The sequence below is a fragment of the Furipterus horrens genome, unplaced genomic scaffold, assembly GCF_987537825.1.
Source record: "Furipterus horrens unplaced genomic scaffold, mFurHor1.1.pri manual_scaffold_3, whole genome shotgun sequence".
Taxonomy (NCBI): domain Eukaryota; kingdom Metazoa; phylum Chordata; class Mammalia; order Chiroptera; family Furipteridae; genus Furipterus; species Furipterus horrens.
The window spans coordinates 135,226,136-135,242,631 of NW_028327173.1; the positions used below are offsets into that span (position 1 = coordinate 135,226,136).

At 43.7% G+C, this 16,496-nt stretch overlaps 1 pseudogene across 1 annotated transcript; it reads left to right on the forward strand.

Moving 5' to 3' along the window:
- Window positions 1-5,005: 5,005 nt before the first annotated feature.
- On the forward strand, window positions 5,006-8,150 carry LOC150015980 (granzyme H-like; annotated as a pseudogene). The gene is made up of 5 exons (XR_016510025.1): window positions 5,006-5,231; window positions 6,232-6,382; window positions 6,912-7,041; window positions 7,232-7,489; window positions 7,830-8,150. The product of XR_016510025.1 is annotated as a granzyme H-like (transcript).
- Window positions 8,151-16,496: the final 8,346 nt, after the last annotated feature.

Here is a 16,496-nt window from a genome sequence, read left to right on the forward strand (position 1 = left end):
GCAAACAAACACAGGAACCTGTCAGAATGAGGAGACAGAGAAGTATGGACCAAAAGGGGGAACAGATCAAGGTTCCAGTGGGCCAAGGAGATAGCCAACCTAACAAATGAGGAAATATACAACCTAACAGACACAGAATTCAAAAAACTGGTGATAAAGATGCTCACTGGCTTGAGAGATATGCTTGAGTATGGCAAACGCATAAGAGAAGAAGTGAAGGCTATGCTAAGTGAAGCGAAGGAAAATCCACACAAAACCAATGGTAAAGGGAAGTAAACCAGAGTTCAAATCAATGATTTGGAACATAAGAAAGAAAAAAACAGTCAACCAGTGCAGAACAAGGAAGCAAGAATTGAAAAAAATGAGGAAAACTTCCCAAATTTTGCTAAGGAGAAGGACATATAGGTCTGGGAATATGGAGGATCCCGGGCGAGCTGGACCCAGAGGGGAACACACCAGGATGCATCATGTTTGAGATGCCAAAGGTGAAAGATAAAGACAGGGTCCTGGGGGCAGCAAAGGAGAAGTGGAGAGTTGCCTATAGGGGGCTGCCTATAGGACTACCAGCTCGTTTCTCAGAGGACACTTTGCAGGCAGGAAGGGACTGGCAAGCAGCATTCAATGTGATGAAAGGCAACCTACGACCAAGATTCCTCTCTCCAGAAAAGCTATCATTTGGAATGGAAGTACAGATGAAGTGCTTCTCAGGCAAGATGAAGCTAAAGGAGTTCATCATCACTAAGCCATTATTGTATAAAATGTCAAAGGGACTTAAGAAAAAGAAGATCAAAACATGAACACTAAAATGACAACAAGCTCACAACTATCAACAACTGAATCTAAAAAATAAAAACAAAATTCAACTAAGCAAACCAGAATAGGAACAGAATCATAGGTATGGGGATCAATGGAGGGTTATCAACTGGGAGGGGGGAGGGGAGGAAATGGTGCAGGGACTAAGAAGCATAATCAGTTGGTACAAAATAGACAGGGGGAAGTTAAGATAATATAGTAAAGGGTGAAGTGAAAGAACTTATATGCACGACCCAGGGACATGAACTAAGGGGCGTGGGACTGCTGGAGGGAAGGGGGGTACTGGGAAGAGGGGAGCAAAGTGGAAAAAATTGGAATGACTGTAACAAATTAATCAATAAGATATACTTTAAAAAAAAAAGAGACAACATCGCAACTCAGGACATCACTTCATTCCACCTTGCTCCCATCCAGAAGTGTAGTCAACACCAATTGACTTTGGAGGGGTCTATTGTTCTACCTAACCCCAGTATGGTGGACAGGGGCATGCTGTTTTCACCCAAGCCTACTTCTCCACCTCCTTTCCCTGTAGCACCCCAGACATTTATGCACTCCAGAGTTTTATTAATTATCACCAATCCCGCTCCTTGTTGATAGCTGGGCAATAGGAAAAATTAAAGTGTGTTCTAGTGGATGCCAAAACTCTTGAATCTCATAAATGTACATCTGTCCTATAAACATTTTTCTCTCCCATCCTTGCCCCCTCTCCCCTATCCTTACTACTACAGAGTCCAGATGGGAGTACAACCTTCCCCACTCCAACACACAACCTAGGTTCTCCCTCACTAACAAGTTTCTCCCTCACAACTGCTTTTGATGTCATGTAAACACTCCAGAAATTCTGATTGTCATTTCAGCCTCCTGATAGGAATGTAGAGATAACCCCTAATTGAGGCAGGAATCGCTTCTCAACAACACAGCCGAGTCTCATGGTCAAAGGAAATTAGCCAAGTTCTGGCCCCTTACGCCTATAAGGTCTGATTTTAAGCATTACCCAAGAAAATGGTCAGGCTCAGAGAAATTGGTTTATAGCAGCAGCCTTAAATGCCATGTACGAGTGTGGGAATGTCATGTCCTTGTGCCATTACCATTGCCTACAGGGAATGGCCCTTCCCACTTGCAACAGGTGATAGGCTATTGCCCAGGGGATTGCCCATCATAGGCCAAGTATGACACTCTCCTGCATGTTGGGAAAGAACATCAGGAGATAAAGGATAAGAGCAAAGGGAATTTGTGGTCCAAATGAACTTTTCCATCACAATAGGGTAGCCACTGAGATATCTTTCCCTTCTGAGACAACCAGAGTCCCACATTAGAAAAATGGACAGAAAGTTTCATCCTCAACAGCCCTTTAATTTTTTCCCCAAATTTTGGAACAATTTTTGAAAATGATGGTGTTTGTAGAGCTGTGGATAAGATTGCAGACTATGGAATCACATTTCTGCGTTTTAATCACCGTTTCCCCTACACTCTTAAGAACTGAAGTGATAGAGAACAAGCCCCAAACATATTGCATGATTCCTTTTATATGAAATACCCAGAATATGCAAATGCATAGGGACAGAAAGAAGGTTAGTGGTTGTCAGGGGCCGGTTGCATCAGTGGGTTAATGAGAGAGGGAGAATGAAAAGTGATTAAGTATCCATTAAGTTGTGGGCACACAAATCTTAGTGGGTCCACCACTAATGGGATTGGGCAAAAGGTTCTTCAGGGGTCACAAGAAAGTTTTGAAACTAGAGAGAGGTGATGATTGCACAATATTTTGAATACACTAAAAACCACTGAATCATACACTCTAAAATAATTAATTTTATGTTATGTAAAATTCACCTCAATTTTTAATATGGTTATTGATTATGCTGTTACAGTTGTCCCACTTTCTTTTCCCTTTGTTCCCCTCCACCCAGTGACACCCCTCCCTCCAGTTGTCCCCCCACTTAGTCCATGCCCATTGGTTGTGCATATAGTTCTTCTCAACATCTTCCTGTCTACTACTCCACTCCCTCCTATTATGCTTCTTAATTCCTGTACCATCTCCCTTACTTTCCCCCCACCCCCTCCCTACTGACCTCCCCCCATAATTTTCCCCACACCTATAATTCCTTTTCACCTCAATTTTTTAATCATTGTTATTGTTATTCAATAACAGTTGTCACAATTTTTTCTCTCTTTGTTCTCCTCTGCCTCACCTCAATATTTAATAAAGGTCATAATATAATCTTATGTTTAACATAATCCCCTATTATTTTATAAAAATGCAGCTGTACATGAGAGTAAAATGCGTTAGTACATACTTCAGTACATTAAAGATGATTATCACTGAATAATCTGAATCGGGTCATTTTGTTTTCTCTTTGATTAAATTATTCTTAAATTTTCCAATAATTTCTAAAATTAGTTACATGTAATTTTTTTAGTAACTAGGAAACAGAGGCCATAGTGGTATGAAATTTATAAAACTATAGAGGTAATTCTTACATCATAAGGTTAAGTAAAAATAAAAGAAAATTTTACTGTATATATAATATAATGTCAAGTATTTAAAATGCAGTCTTATAGTAACACTGTCTGTGGAAGATGAGAAAATGAGTAACATTTTTCTAGTTTCCAAATTTTCTAAATGAACATACATTACCACTATAACCAGAGAGATAATTTTATTTTTAAAATGTCTACTACTAGGCAAGTTGACTTCGAAAAAGAAGAGGTTTGGAATCTATATGGAATGACAAAAAGGATGTTTACATTGAAAGGATGTATTGTGATACATGATATTCCTCATAGAAAAATTGTAAACATCAGAAAACACAAAGATGCAAATTGAAATTAGCAGATTCTAACCACTCAGATACTTAGTTGATCTTTGGGCATAAGCTGCTTAGAAACAACGGTCCTTCATGTCCATTACAGGGTAGTGAGGTCATCAGCATAATTTGCTTAGCAAATGTGAGCCTATTATGTGCCAGCCTGCTATATCAAAAGTGTGTCTCTTTGAACAAGGAACAGAGAATACTAAAAGGGCAATTAATGGGCTTTGGTTGCCAAGCATGGTTTCCCACTTCAATGAAATGGACTATTTAGTAATCAGAATTTCCTTTGCGGAACAGCCCATTCCAGTCTTAGTTCATGTGGTTTTGATGATCCTGACCCCACCCAACCCAAAGTAAGAATGACCTAGGCTTAAGTCAATCAGTGGAATCAACTTTAAAGGCCACAGTGATTCATTACTTTAGGCCAATACATGTCAAGTGCAGTACTTCTGTTAAAAATATTTACCAGAGTTCTCGCCGGTGTGGCTCAGTTGGTTGGAGCATTGTCCTGTAAACTGAAAGGTCATGGGTTTCATTCCTGGTCAGGACAGATGCCTGACAGGGTTGAGGATCTGCTCCCTAATGGTTCTGTCTCCTCCAACAGGTGGTCAGCTCTCTAAAACAGCAATTTTCAATCAATGTACCTCAGAAATTTTTAAAACATGCAACATCTGACTATATATTTAGGGGATCAGCCTCTTTTCCCTTAAATTATTAAATTAAAAAATGACCACAGCCAACACAACAATAGCTGTACAGTGTGACTACCCTGCCTTGAACCATAAATATATAGGTGCTATCATAGAATTGCATCTTATCGGTCACATCACATAATAAGGTTGACTCTGATTGGTTAATCCTTTATACCAACATCCTTATATACAAGCATAGGCACATGTTATTTTTAAAAAATCACTGGAGCAAAAAGGGTAGTTACTATCATTTTTATTGTTTGTAAATCAAAATTATTTCTGTCAGATTGTCAATATATATATATATATTTTTTTTTTTTTTGGTGTGCCACAGAGCTTAGTGATTAGTTTATGTGTGCCATGAAATGAAAGGTTGAAAATCACTGCTCTAAAGGAAGAAGACGCATCTCAGCACAGAGAAGGGGCTAAACACACACGTGTGAACACATTATCCTGATGTACTCAGTAGCATGGAAATGAGGCATTGATGTTTCTGTCACTAGGGACTCAAATTGCTGGGCTCCAGCACCTCTTTCATCAATACCACACCCTACCATCCTCACTTTGTACCCTTGGGTTCCTACTCTGGGCTAGAGCAAGGACTCTGCTCTGCGTCATCAGCTGTGGGTACCGATGTGGTCACTGCCTCCTTCTCACAAAACCACCCAGACAGTGTCATCAGGCAGGAGGCGTGGGGGCAGAGAAGCTTTCAAAGGAAGCCTTCTAGGATGAAGCACTATAAAAGTAGGCGGGAACTGAGGTCACTGAGCCCACCTACCTCCTTACTCTTCTGGGGGCTAAAAGACGGCACAGAAAAACCCCAGAAGCTTCGACCAGGGCATCCTTCCAGGGAAGATGTGGCCACTCCTGCTCCTACACCTGCTGGCACTTTTACTGCTCCCTGAGGCAGAGGCAGGTAAGTGACCATCCCCTCCTCACAGGCCCAATCCAGCCCACAGTGGTCACAGACCTCCTGTGCCCTCTGCACTCTGTTCTGAAGCCCAACTCCTATCCCATCTCAGACCCCTTTCCCCCAATATGATGCCAGATAGCTACAAGCAGAAATGACAAGGCAGAAAGCTATTCTCAAGAAAAGCCGGTGGGCACAATCCCCACCCCAGGCCCTAACTTTTCATCTAGAGAGTGGAGCTTTCCCAGAAGTGCGTGGAAGACGGTGGGAAACTGCAGAGGCCTCCATGTCTGTGATGAGACAGGTGTTCTCCTTTGGATCTGCTTAGGAGAGAAGCCCAGAGCTCAGCAGACCCCACAGTTGGTGGGGTCACTGTCCCAGGAGAATGCTGTTACCTTTGCTCCAACCCAAGGCCCCTCAGTCCCTTTCTCCAGCTCTGCTTTTCTTCCCAGGCCTTTAGCAGTTCCCTTGTTTAAAGGATGAGCCACTGTGGTTGGCAACCCCTCTGCTCTCCAGAGTCCCATAGCACAGACCTTACCAACCCTCCTCCAGATGCCTGCTGAAGGCCATTCCTGCAGGCAGCCAACAAACCCCTACCTGGTGCACACTACATGTCAGGCACTAGACACGCTCTGCAACATCTAGATCCCTAAACTTAAGACCCAGCCACTGCAGAGTGGTGCTGTCCTGGATATCACAGGACCACAGGGGCCTCAGAAACTCACTTGAAACCAAGCAAAGCCAGGAGAGGAATTTTCAGGAACCTCTAGGCCTTCTCTGTCCCTCTGGCAGGCATGTTCACCTCCAACTAAGTGTGGAGACAAAGTCACACACCGAGCCTGTTGCTCTTCCCTTTTCCAGATGAGAAAGTTGAGGCTCCTCCCCACACCCTTTCACCTCCAGGCCAGCCCAGGCTCCCCTGTGCCCAGCAGTCCTGAGTCATCAAGCAGATGCCTGCCTGATAAACCCAGTGAGTGCACAAAAGCTTAACAGACTTTCCCTTCAGGGGAGATCATCGGGGGACATGAAGCGAAGCCCCACTCCCGCCCATACATGGCCTACGTTCGCTTTCAAAATGAGAAGTCAAGGGAGTCAAGATGTGGCGGTGTCCTTGTGCAAAAGAACTTTGTTCTGACAGCTGCTCATTGCAATGGAAGGTAAGGGGCAGCAGCCAACCTATAGCTCCTGAGACCCCCCCTACAGGACCCCTGTCCTTTATCCCAGGGGCTGCAGCCCAGGGGAGCTCCCCAGGCTCCTGGTAATTCAAGCCCAGGAGAGCTCATCAGAGGAGCCCTCTGAGATCATGACTGGAGCGATGAGAGGCTGAGAAGTAGGACAGGTAGGCTTTGGGCTCAGAGACTCACAGGTGTAAGTGAAACACATGAGAAGAGCGGGGCCACACTGGCCAAATGAAGCAGCAGTGGACAATGAACACATGCACTGGGGTCAAATGAAAACTCGAGCAAATTCGTGATATTGCCTGAGGGCAAGAAAAAGTTCCCATAAGTCTTACCCTAAGTGTCACTGAGGAGCAGAGTCACTCAGCCCCTCTCTTCCTGTGGCCTCCATTTCCCCTAGCTGCAGCTCTGCCCTCCCTCAGCTGTAAGGTGACCTTACGGGCTCCTGGGCTCTATCTCCTGTGACTCTACCACCCCCACAAGAATGCCCACTCTGCTCTCTGTGCAGATCAATCAATGTCACCCTGGGGGCCCACAACATCCGTAAGAATGAGAAGACCCAGCAGGTTATCCCGGTGAAAAGAGCCATCCCCCACCCAGACTTTCGTTCTACAGCCAATGACATCATGTTACTGCAGGTAGGACCCATTGCTCCACTGGTTCTTGCAGTTTTAACCTGGAGTTTTGCACTTCCCCTGATGTCCTTCCTGTCCTTCTTCCTGGTAGGACATATCTACTTGTCCCAAGGTCATGAAGAAGGCAACTCCATGACTGTCCCTTGAGTCTATGGTCCATTGGAAGATTAGAATTCCTTTCTTCTGCTTTTAGCTACTGAGGAAGGCCAAACTGGATGCTGCTGTGAGACCCCTCAGCCTTCCCAGGAGGGGAGAGGAGGTGGAGCCAGGCATGGTGTGCAGTGTGGCCGGCTGGGGGCGCCTCGACCTGAAAAACAGAACTAATAAACTGCATGAGGTACACCTTGAAATCCAAAGGGACAAGCTCTGCATCTCTCACTACAAAAGCTTTTACAACAGAGCCACACAGATATGTGTGGGGAACCCCCAAAAAAAGCAGTCATCTTTCTCGGTGAGATCCCCAGCATTGTCCATGCCCAGCCCTGGGCACACCCAAGCTTAGTGGGGACCTGGAGCCGTGAGAACTAGCCAGAGCCCTGTGTCCTCAGCCTTTCCATCAATCCAGTGTCTGGTCCTGTCTCCCTGGGGCAGATGAGAGGTTGCCCTATAGCCATTTATAGGCAAAGGCTTCCTGGGGAGGAGATGGTGTGGAAAAGACCATCAGAGTTAGGCTGAAAGCCTGAGACTGAGTGAAATGCCAAGACCTGCCCTGACCCTGATCTCCCACACAGCCCTTGAACAAAGACCACCCACCTCCAGAGCAACTCAGTCCTTTCTCCCTCTGCCCACAGGGAGACTCCGGAGGCCCTTTGGTGTGTGACAACATGGCCCAGGGCATTGTCTCTTTTGGAATTGATTCTGGAAAACCTCCATGTGTCTACACCAGGATCTCCAGCTTTCTGCCCTGGATAAAAGAAACGATGAGGCATTTTCAACTGCAGAGACCAGATTGACCCACCCTGGAATTGATCTTTCCATCTTCTCTGGGGCACAGACCAGAGCTGCATTGTGTAGATGGGGTAGAGGGAAGGCCATCAGACACTTAATAAACTTGCATTTCGAGAGTGAAAATCACTGAATCCTCTTTTATTCACCAAAACATTGGTTAATTACATACTGTGTGTCTGGCAACCATCTGTTCACATTTCTGATTTGTTAGAGCCTTCTTCCTTTTTGTACTGCACCTTCTACCTCTATAATAAAAAAATAAAAGTAAACCATGCTCCATTGTTACCCAGCTCCTTCCAAATATCCCTCCCCAGTGCCAGCTCCTTCTGCCACGCTGAATGTTAGCTCTGCCAGGAAAAGAGAGGCATTCCCCAGGAAAAGGAGACCCTCTTATCTCATCCCTACTGCCCTCCTACTCCAAGCCACACATGCACCCCTACTTCACACAGCCCCAGTGCCTATATGCACCATAAAGGAGCCCAAACATTGGTTGGAGGATTCTCTAAGAAGCTCTGAAGTAAAGGGCCACTTCTCGGTCCTAACCGAAATGGGTGGAAAGATTTTGGACAAGTATAGCTTACCCCATGCAGCACTCCCCTCCTCTCCCCGGTGCCAAATCAGAGAAGCTTGAAAGCCTGAGAAGTTGCAGGAGGGCCCTTCAGTGCTCCCAGGCCCAGCTCAAGTCCCTATCACAGCGCTGTCTTGGGCCCAGAGCACAGTGCAGCCCCTGTGTCCTGGCAGCCCCTCCCCCTGCTGCCCGAAATGACCTCAGGCTGCCCTTTTATGGCAATTTAGCCAGCCTCTCCCTGCCTCCCATTGCTCCGTGTGTGTGTGTGTGTGTGTGTGTGTGTGTGTTGTGTTTCCAAAGGAAACCCAAATTCTTTTTATATGGCTGGATTAAGAAAGAAATTTCATTTTAAAACATAAAATTTAGAGAAGGGAAAGCTAAAAAATGATGTGATTTGCTAAATATCTGCCATTGATGAGTGTGCTTCGCCTATAGGAAAGTATATTTTGGGTATGAAAGTAATACATAGTCTTCATAGAAAAATAGTTAAATACAGAACATGTAAGAAAGAAAATGGAAATTACTGAGAATTCCACCACCCAGAGGTCATCATCACTGATGCTTAAGCTTGTGGTTTCCACTCTTTCTCTCTGTATTTGTATGATGCTGTTTTTGCACAGAATCGGGATTGGGATGTTTAGAACCCATTATGCTGTCCTTTCTGTTACTCCTTCTGCCATCATAATGGTGAGAGTGTTGGGGTAATCTGTCTGCAATTGTTTGTGATTGTTCAACCCAGCGCCATCAGAGACAGGGTCTCTGGACTCTGGATGCAGTAAATGGAGTTACCATTTGGGGTATTTTGGGGTGTCCAGGGCAAGGCCAACCTCTACTTCACACCACCAAGCAGATCCCTCCCCATAGCCCTGCCCACCTTGTACACTAAGCACAGGTTCTCAGTTGACTCCAGCTCACTGTCAGCTTTTCAAGGGCAGGAGCCATGTTCCTCATATCCCTGGATTTGACATGCTGAATAATTACTCACAATTTCATCAGAATGGAAAGAGAGCCAGGAGCCAATAAATGAAAAAATTCTTAAATTAGCCTCTGGGACCTCTGAGGTTCCAACCCTCTGCTGGCCGCAGCTACAGCCTTCGCTTTCTTCTTTCCTCTCCTTGCTTGTGTCTTCTGCCTTAGCAGTGGGAGTGCAAATGTGGTGACAGTGCCACTGTCACCTAACAAATCAGAGAACGTCAACAAAGCCCCTGGTGTGATGACACCCAGCAGAACTAGAGGGGCACCGTCGAGGAGGTGTGTGAGGTGACTGAGCCAAGCTTCCCTTGTTCCCCTGAGGGGCTCTGTGTCTAGAAAAGAAGAAACACCAGCAGCTCTGACCTGGGCAGAACTTGTGGGAAGATGCAGCCACTCCTGCTTTTGTTCGTCTTTCTTCTGCTTCACTCCCCCAACTCACACACTGGGACCTGTAGGTGACCACGCCCACTCCAGAGGTGGGAGCCCATCTCACAAACCCCTGTACTCCTGACCCTTCTGCCCAGCACAAGCAGGGACTTTTCCTCCACTTGAGCCCAGGAACTTTCTCAGAACTAACAAGTCTGATGTTAGATAAACACTCCACAAGGATGGCCAGGAGGAAGGGTGAACACTAAATGGTTTATCAGCTCTTAGTCTCTCTCTTATCACCTAGAAAGTGAGTTGTTCATAGAAAAGCATTTGAAAAAGGTGTGAAGTCATTAAAATCCCTCATTTCAGCCTGGGAGAGGGCACCTCAGACAAACGAGGTACAGTAGTGGAAGCTGTCACTGGACCCCAGCTTAAGAACCAGTTAAATTTCTCAGGAGATGTCGGCTGGCTGTGGCCCCCCACCTTCCACTGCAGGCAGCAACTCTCAGAACAGAGTTCTCTCGTACATAGACAGGCTATACCTGGTCTTCCCCTCATCTTGAATGTGACCATAATCCATGCCCAAGAGAGTATCTCGGGGTATGATTGATCTCAGACGTGGCCAGATGATGGCACACAAGCTTCCTGATTGCCATGGCTCTACCCCAGGCCTGAGCATCCCATTTTCAGCCCCACCTCCCCTGCTTCCCAGGCCCTTGGCTGCTTCACTGTCTCTGGCTGTGCTCTCTCCCATTCCTGTGGCCTTAAAACCCACCAAACATCACTGAGAAGTTAACTGGAGTCCATGCATTTATGCAGTCAAAAATGTCTACTCAGAACCTAGGATGTGTTAGGCTCTAGGACATGAGGATTTTAGAAAAACCCAACTCCATAAGCTCCTGGATAGATGATTAGAAATAGCACCCATAGGGGTGTTAGCACAGGCTGAGAGAGCCAGGGAGACTCACTGAGCCCTGTTCACATCCCTTGGGGCTCTACCATCTTCAAGATATGTCTTAGCTCCTCTATATATGTGTCTGAGTAGGACTCAGAGAGCAAGCACTGTACCCCCTTTCTTAGAAGAGAATTCTGAGGCTTGAGGTTTAGAAAAGGTTCTTTGGCCACAGAAGGACTAAGAGACACTCTCCTCCCGGCCCTGCCATTGTCTTTAAGGCACCCAGGCCACCCACCTCAATCAGCACTGTCCTAAGCATTCCCTACTGCCCACAGACATGGCCGATCACCCAGCTTCAAGCCACATCCTTCAAATCAGATGATCAAGGGACATGAAGCCAACCCACATCTCTCCTTTACGCCCTCACACACACTCCTGTGCACAATCTCACGTACACAATCTCAGTTGAGGTGTTAGGGAAAATAGAGAAAAGAAAAAGACAAAGAGAAGATTGAATGAGGCTGAGTAAGGTAATGTAGGTGAAAACAGAAGAGAAAGGATGCCATTTTTTTGTTCTTCAGAATCACATCCCAGGTATGGTGGTGGTTGTCTCCTTGTTTTTCCTCTCCTTTTCTCCATCTTGCTTTACTCTAAAAAGGTAACACATTTCTGTCAAGTGGATTATCTCTGATTAATGCTGTATGTATTTGCTATTGCTGCATAACAAATTACCACAAATTTAGCAGCTTAAAATTACTATTATCTCAAAGAACTGGACTGATTCTGGGTTGCATGTGGGGCTTGAGACCAAGAGCTGTCCTTGCCACCACCAACAGGGAGACTCTTACCATATCCCATTTTTAGTGTTGGAATGGCCCAATCTGAAGCTGAAGAAGCCTCCTTGGATGCATATGCCCTTGGCCATGATGGCGTATGCTCTGTTGGTGATGTCTTACTTTCTTATCACCAGAGGAATAATTTATAATGTTATTATTGAGTCTCCAAGCGTTGGCTGTATGGCTGATGAAAATGGGCATCAGAGACCAGTAGCTTTCTTGGCCTACAGCATAAATGGACAACATATTATGGAAGGACTTGTATCCAGCCTCCTGTTTACAATGAGAGGTCTAGGTGTCATAATCCTAGACTGACCAATGCTCCAAACATTCCAAAACTCAACAGATTTATTCTTCTATTCATTGGATTCTTCTGAGTCCTGTTGAGTTTTTCCATGGCTAGAGTATTCACGAGAATGAAACTGCCGGGCTATCTGATGGGTTAGAGTCCCCTTTCAGAAGAAATCTGTGGGTATTGGATTTGTTCCTGTTACTGAAATTTTACAGGCTGAAGCAATCCTCTGATATGATCTATGGAAAAGGATGAAAAGCAGTAGAAAAGAAGCATCTAGTAGAAAACATGGGAAGCATATTAAAGCTCGGACTAGAATATCTTCTTGGTATCAAAGAGACAAGTTTATCACACTTTTTTCCCACTGACCTAAACTGACAAACAAATAATGTTAAAGTGGCATTTTTCTCTCTCTTTTTAATTTCTTAAATTAAATATACTCCATTTCTAAAACTATAATATTTAATAGAGTGATTATTTTTTTCAACCCTCTTAACATTTTTTGGAAATGACATTTATGACCTTCAAAAATTAATATGAAAAAGCAGGCAGCAAGATCCCATAAGCTGAGAACTCAGAACAGCTGATCAGCTTTACCTATGGTGCTTTGCCTTTAAACAGAGTGTGTGACAGTACATTATTTCAGATATGTATGTAAGACTGTTTCCTGAACAATAAGGTCTGTGAAAGGATTGGGAATAAATAATTTTTTTAATTTAAAAAAATTGCTATTATTTCATAACTCTGTAGGTCAGAAGTCTGTGCAGACTCCACTGGATTCTTTGCTTGGGATCTCTGAAGGCCAAATTAAGATCTCAGCCAGTCTGAGCTTTCTGCCGGAAACCTGGAGAAGAATCAGCTGCCAAGTTTATTTAAGAGGTTGTTCAAACTTTGTTCTTGGCAGCCATAGCAGGGAGGGCCCAGGATCTTGCTGGGTATCATGTGAAGGAGGGGGCAGCTCTCTGTTCTGAAGGCTGCCCTCATTCCTCGCCAAATGGCCCATTGATCTTTAAGCCAGCATGGCACAAATCTGCTTCATGCTCGGGGTTTCTATGACTTCATCTCCTGGAACCAGATGGAGAAAACCTCTCTGTTTCTGAAGGGCTCGTGTGATAAGGTTAGGCTGACCTGGACCATCTCCCTTTCACCGTACACCCTTAATATAATCATGGAAATGATATCTCATTGTGTTCATACATCCCAACCACACTCCAGTGAGGGGACTATACAAGTAAGGGTGAGGGTCCCTGGCAATCATTTTAGGATTCCACCTACCACAAACCATGAACTCCAACAGTGACAATGACAAAGCTTTTCAGTGGAACAAGGGAGAAATGTGAGGCAAGTACAGTTCAGAATCACCTGTAGAGCTGAGGTTGGCATATCTCCCTTCTGGGACATTAGTCCTTGTCTATACTGGGTTCAAGCCACTCAGACTTTTAGGAAACATGAACATCAAGCCAATTAGGCACATGGGCCTTGATAGAAGCAAGAGCAAGATCCTGAACAGGGAGAACTGTGAGCCAGCCAAGGGGAAGGCAACACAATGCTCACCTGGTTCTGACCTGGGAGGTCATGAGAGAGTGGCCCCCAGGCCTTAGGGGTCATGGGATATCAGCAGAAGGTCAGGAAGTCCAACAGCCATTCAGTGGATTAAGAAAAGGAGTATTTTCTTCTTCATTGCTTCTCTAAGAAATTTGAAGACTGTCTGAGCTTCTAATGGAAAGAAGAGGCAAAGAAGAAAGACTTAATGATGAGAAAAGAGACTGAGCTAGTCATCTTAGACTTCTCAAAAGAGCATCAAAGCTTAGACCTCAGCCTCCAGTTGGAGGGGACCAAGGTAACGGTCAGCTCTCCCTCACTAGGGAGCTGAACTCAGAGTCACCAGGACTTAGAAATCCCAGCAGATCACATTGTAGACATCAGCCAATTTATGTATTCATTATGACAATGTATACAATCATTTTCAACAAAATGCCTGGTTCTAACTCAGCCAGCACATTTTGATAATTTTCTGACAGAAGGAAGTTAACTATCTTGATGAAGGAAGAGCAGTTGACAAGATCAGCCAGAGGATCGGGGCTTTCCAGGAAGGCTGCCCAAGGCAGGGGCTGCTCTGCACACTGTGCATCTGTCCCCGGGGATGGAAAGAGAATGAGAACATGGTGGCCCCAGCCCTTCCCAGCTTGTATAGGTTCTGATAGCTCACTGTTCCTTGCTATATTTTTCTTCCCCTGTTGTCTTTATTGTCAGAAGTGAATAATGAAGCTTTGTTCCTGGCCAATGCAGCGGCTCAGGCTGAGAAGTGGTGGGGAGGAGTCTGGATTCTATCTGAGTTCAACTTCAAGAGTTTGATTGTAAAAACAATGAGCGGAGCAAAGTGAGCTGGTTGCTCTTTATTTTTTCTGTTTTAAAATTTAAAAAAAAAAAATTATACCACTCCTCTACAACCTTTTTATTATTCAACATTTTACAAATTAAGTGTATTAAAAAAAAAAAAAAGAAATATGTGTACTTGATGCCAAATTTAGGTCCCAAAAGAATAAAAATACTCCTCTCACCTCCTACTTGTAGTCATCCATTTTCCCTCCCTGGAAAAAAATAAAGAAATTATATATATTTGAGATTTATCCTTTTGATACATATAAGTATAGTTCATTCATTTTAATGGCTTTGTAATAGTCCAATGTATGCAAACAGCACAATTTATTAACCTATTCTCAGGAAATTTAGGTAGTTTTCAATTTTTGTTAATAAAAAATTATTGTACAGAGCACCCTTCACTAGCCTCTATGTTTATATGAACAAGAATTTCTTTAGCATATATTATTAAAGTGGACTGGCCAGATTATAGAATATACATGCCTTCACTTGTCTTCGGTATTTTCCAGTTGCTGTTGTTCCAATTAATACTCCCAACAGCAGTTAGTATTGTAAAGCTTTATAATTTCTGTCAGTCTACTTGGTGTGAAATGGTAAACCATAGTGGTTTTTTATACCACTTCCCTGACTATTGGTGAGCTTCTTTATCTTTTCAGGTATTTATTACCCATTTGAGTTTGCTTTTCTGAGAACTGTCTGTCCCACCTTGCACATTTACACTTGAATTGTTTGATTTCCTTAAGGTTTTTAAAAACTTTTTTATATATTTCAGATTGCAATTTTTCAACAAGTGACTGTAAATATTGACTCTCAGTCCAAGTTTTTTGACTATTATGATGTCTTTGGTTAAATAGAGGCTTTAAATTTTCAAAGACTCCTATTTAGTAATTTCTGCCAATTATCTTGGAATTCCATTTATTTTCTGGAAAACATGAAATTTATGTTTGGAAAAATTTCTTGTTCTTTCTCATAATGCTCAGGCACACAAATCCTTGAACATATCAGAGAACATTTTTCATCTTCAACTCTATGTTTGCATGACTGGCAAATGTTCCCTCCTCAGGGAAGCCTTTCCCAATCCCTATGAAAGGTCAGGTTAACATATTTCCTCCTGAGTAGTTGCCGCCATTCATAATCATATACACATGTGTTTATTTGACTGATGTATGTGTCACTCCTCAGCATTAGAAACTAAACCTGTTATTGCTCACCATCTGATTCCCAGTGTTTGTAGAATGCCCCACATGAAGTACTTAATACATCCTTTTCTCCCCCACCCCCCAAAATTCTATTTTATTTGCCTGAAGTTGCATGTAATACTTTTTCATGATGTTGACACTATTACAGATACTCCTCATTTTCCTCCCCTTTGCCCCTCCTCCACCCTGCCCCCAGCCTTCACCACATTTTGCAGAATATCTTAATGTCTTGGCCGCTTTTGTATGGAGGGAAGAAGAGCTAACTTCACACAGTGTCTGTCTGAGTGTTGAGAATCCTGAAACAAAGGGGTATCAAGATTATGCTCAAAAAGGGAAAATGAAAGGATCCAAACAAACAAAAACATGTAACTATACATATAAGTATATTTACACATGTATACATGAGTGCATGTAATCATATAAAATGTATATATAAACAAAACTATGTATGCATGTGTCTATACATAGCTATAAATATAGGTATACATACAGATGTATGATTTCAAAAAGCTACATTGACACATATATAATCCATTCGAGGAAAGGTTTCTATTGTTTATAGTGTTTTAAAACCCTCACAGCCCAATCTTCTTCTGTCAGATGAGGATAACGAGGCCCAGAAATTGGCAGTTGAGCCACATAACTGACCAGGAGTCCAGGGCTCCTAAACCCTACTCCCAGGTCAGGTCTTCCACCTGAGAGATAAAGGCTCAGAACTGCAAAGGGTCTTAAAAGTCATTTTATGCCACTTCTATGATAACCTTTCAGGGCCCCTGACTAAGAGGTTTTCCAGCCTCTGTTGCAACAATTCCCTGAGCTACCTGAGCAACCATTTCAAAAAACACTCTAATAGTCAAAGCACTCTTTATGTTGAGCTAAAATCTTCCTGCTGTTGCTTCTACCTCTTCTCAGAGTGCTATAAAGGACCATATGCAGCTTAGCAGGCATGTGTTCTTTGTGTGTGTGTGTGTGTGTGTGTGTGTGTACACACTTTCTG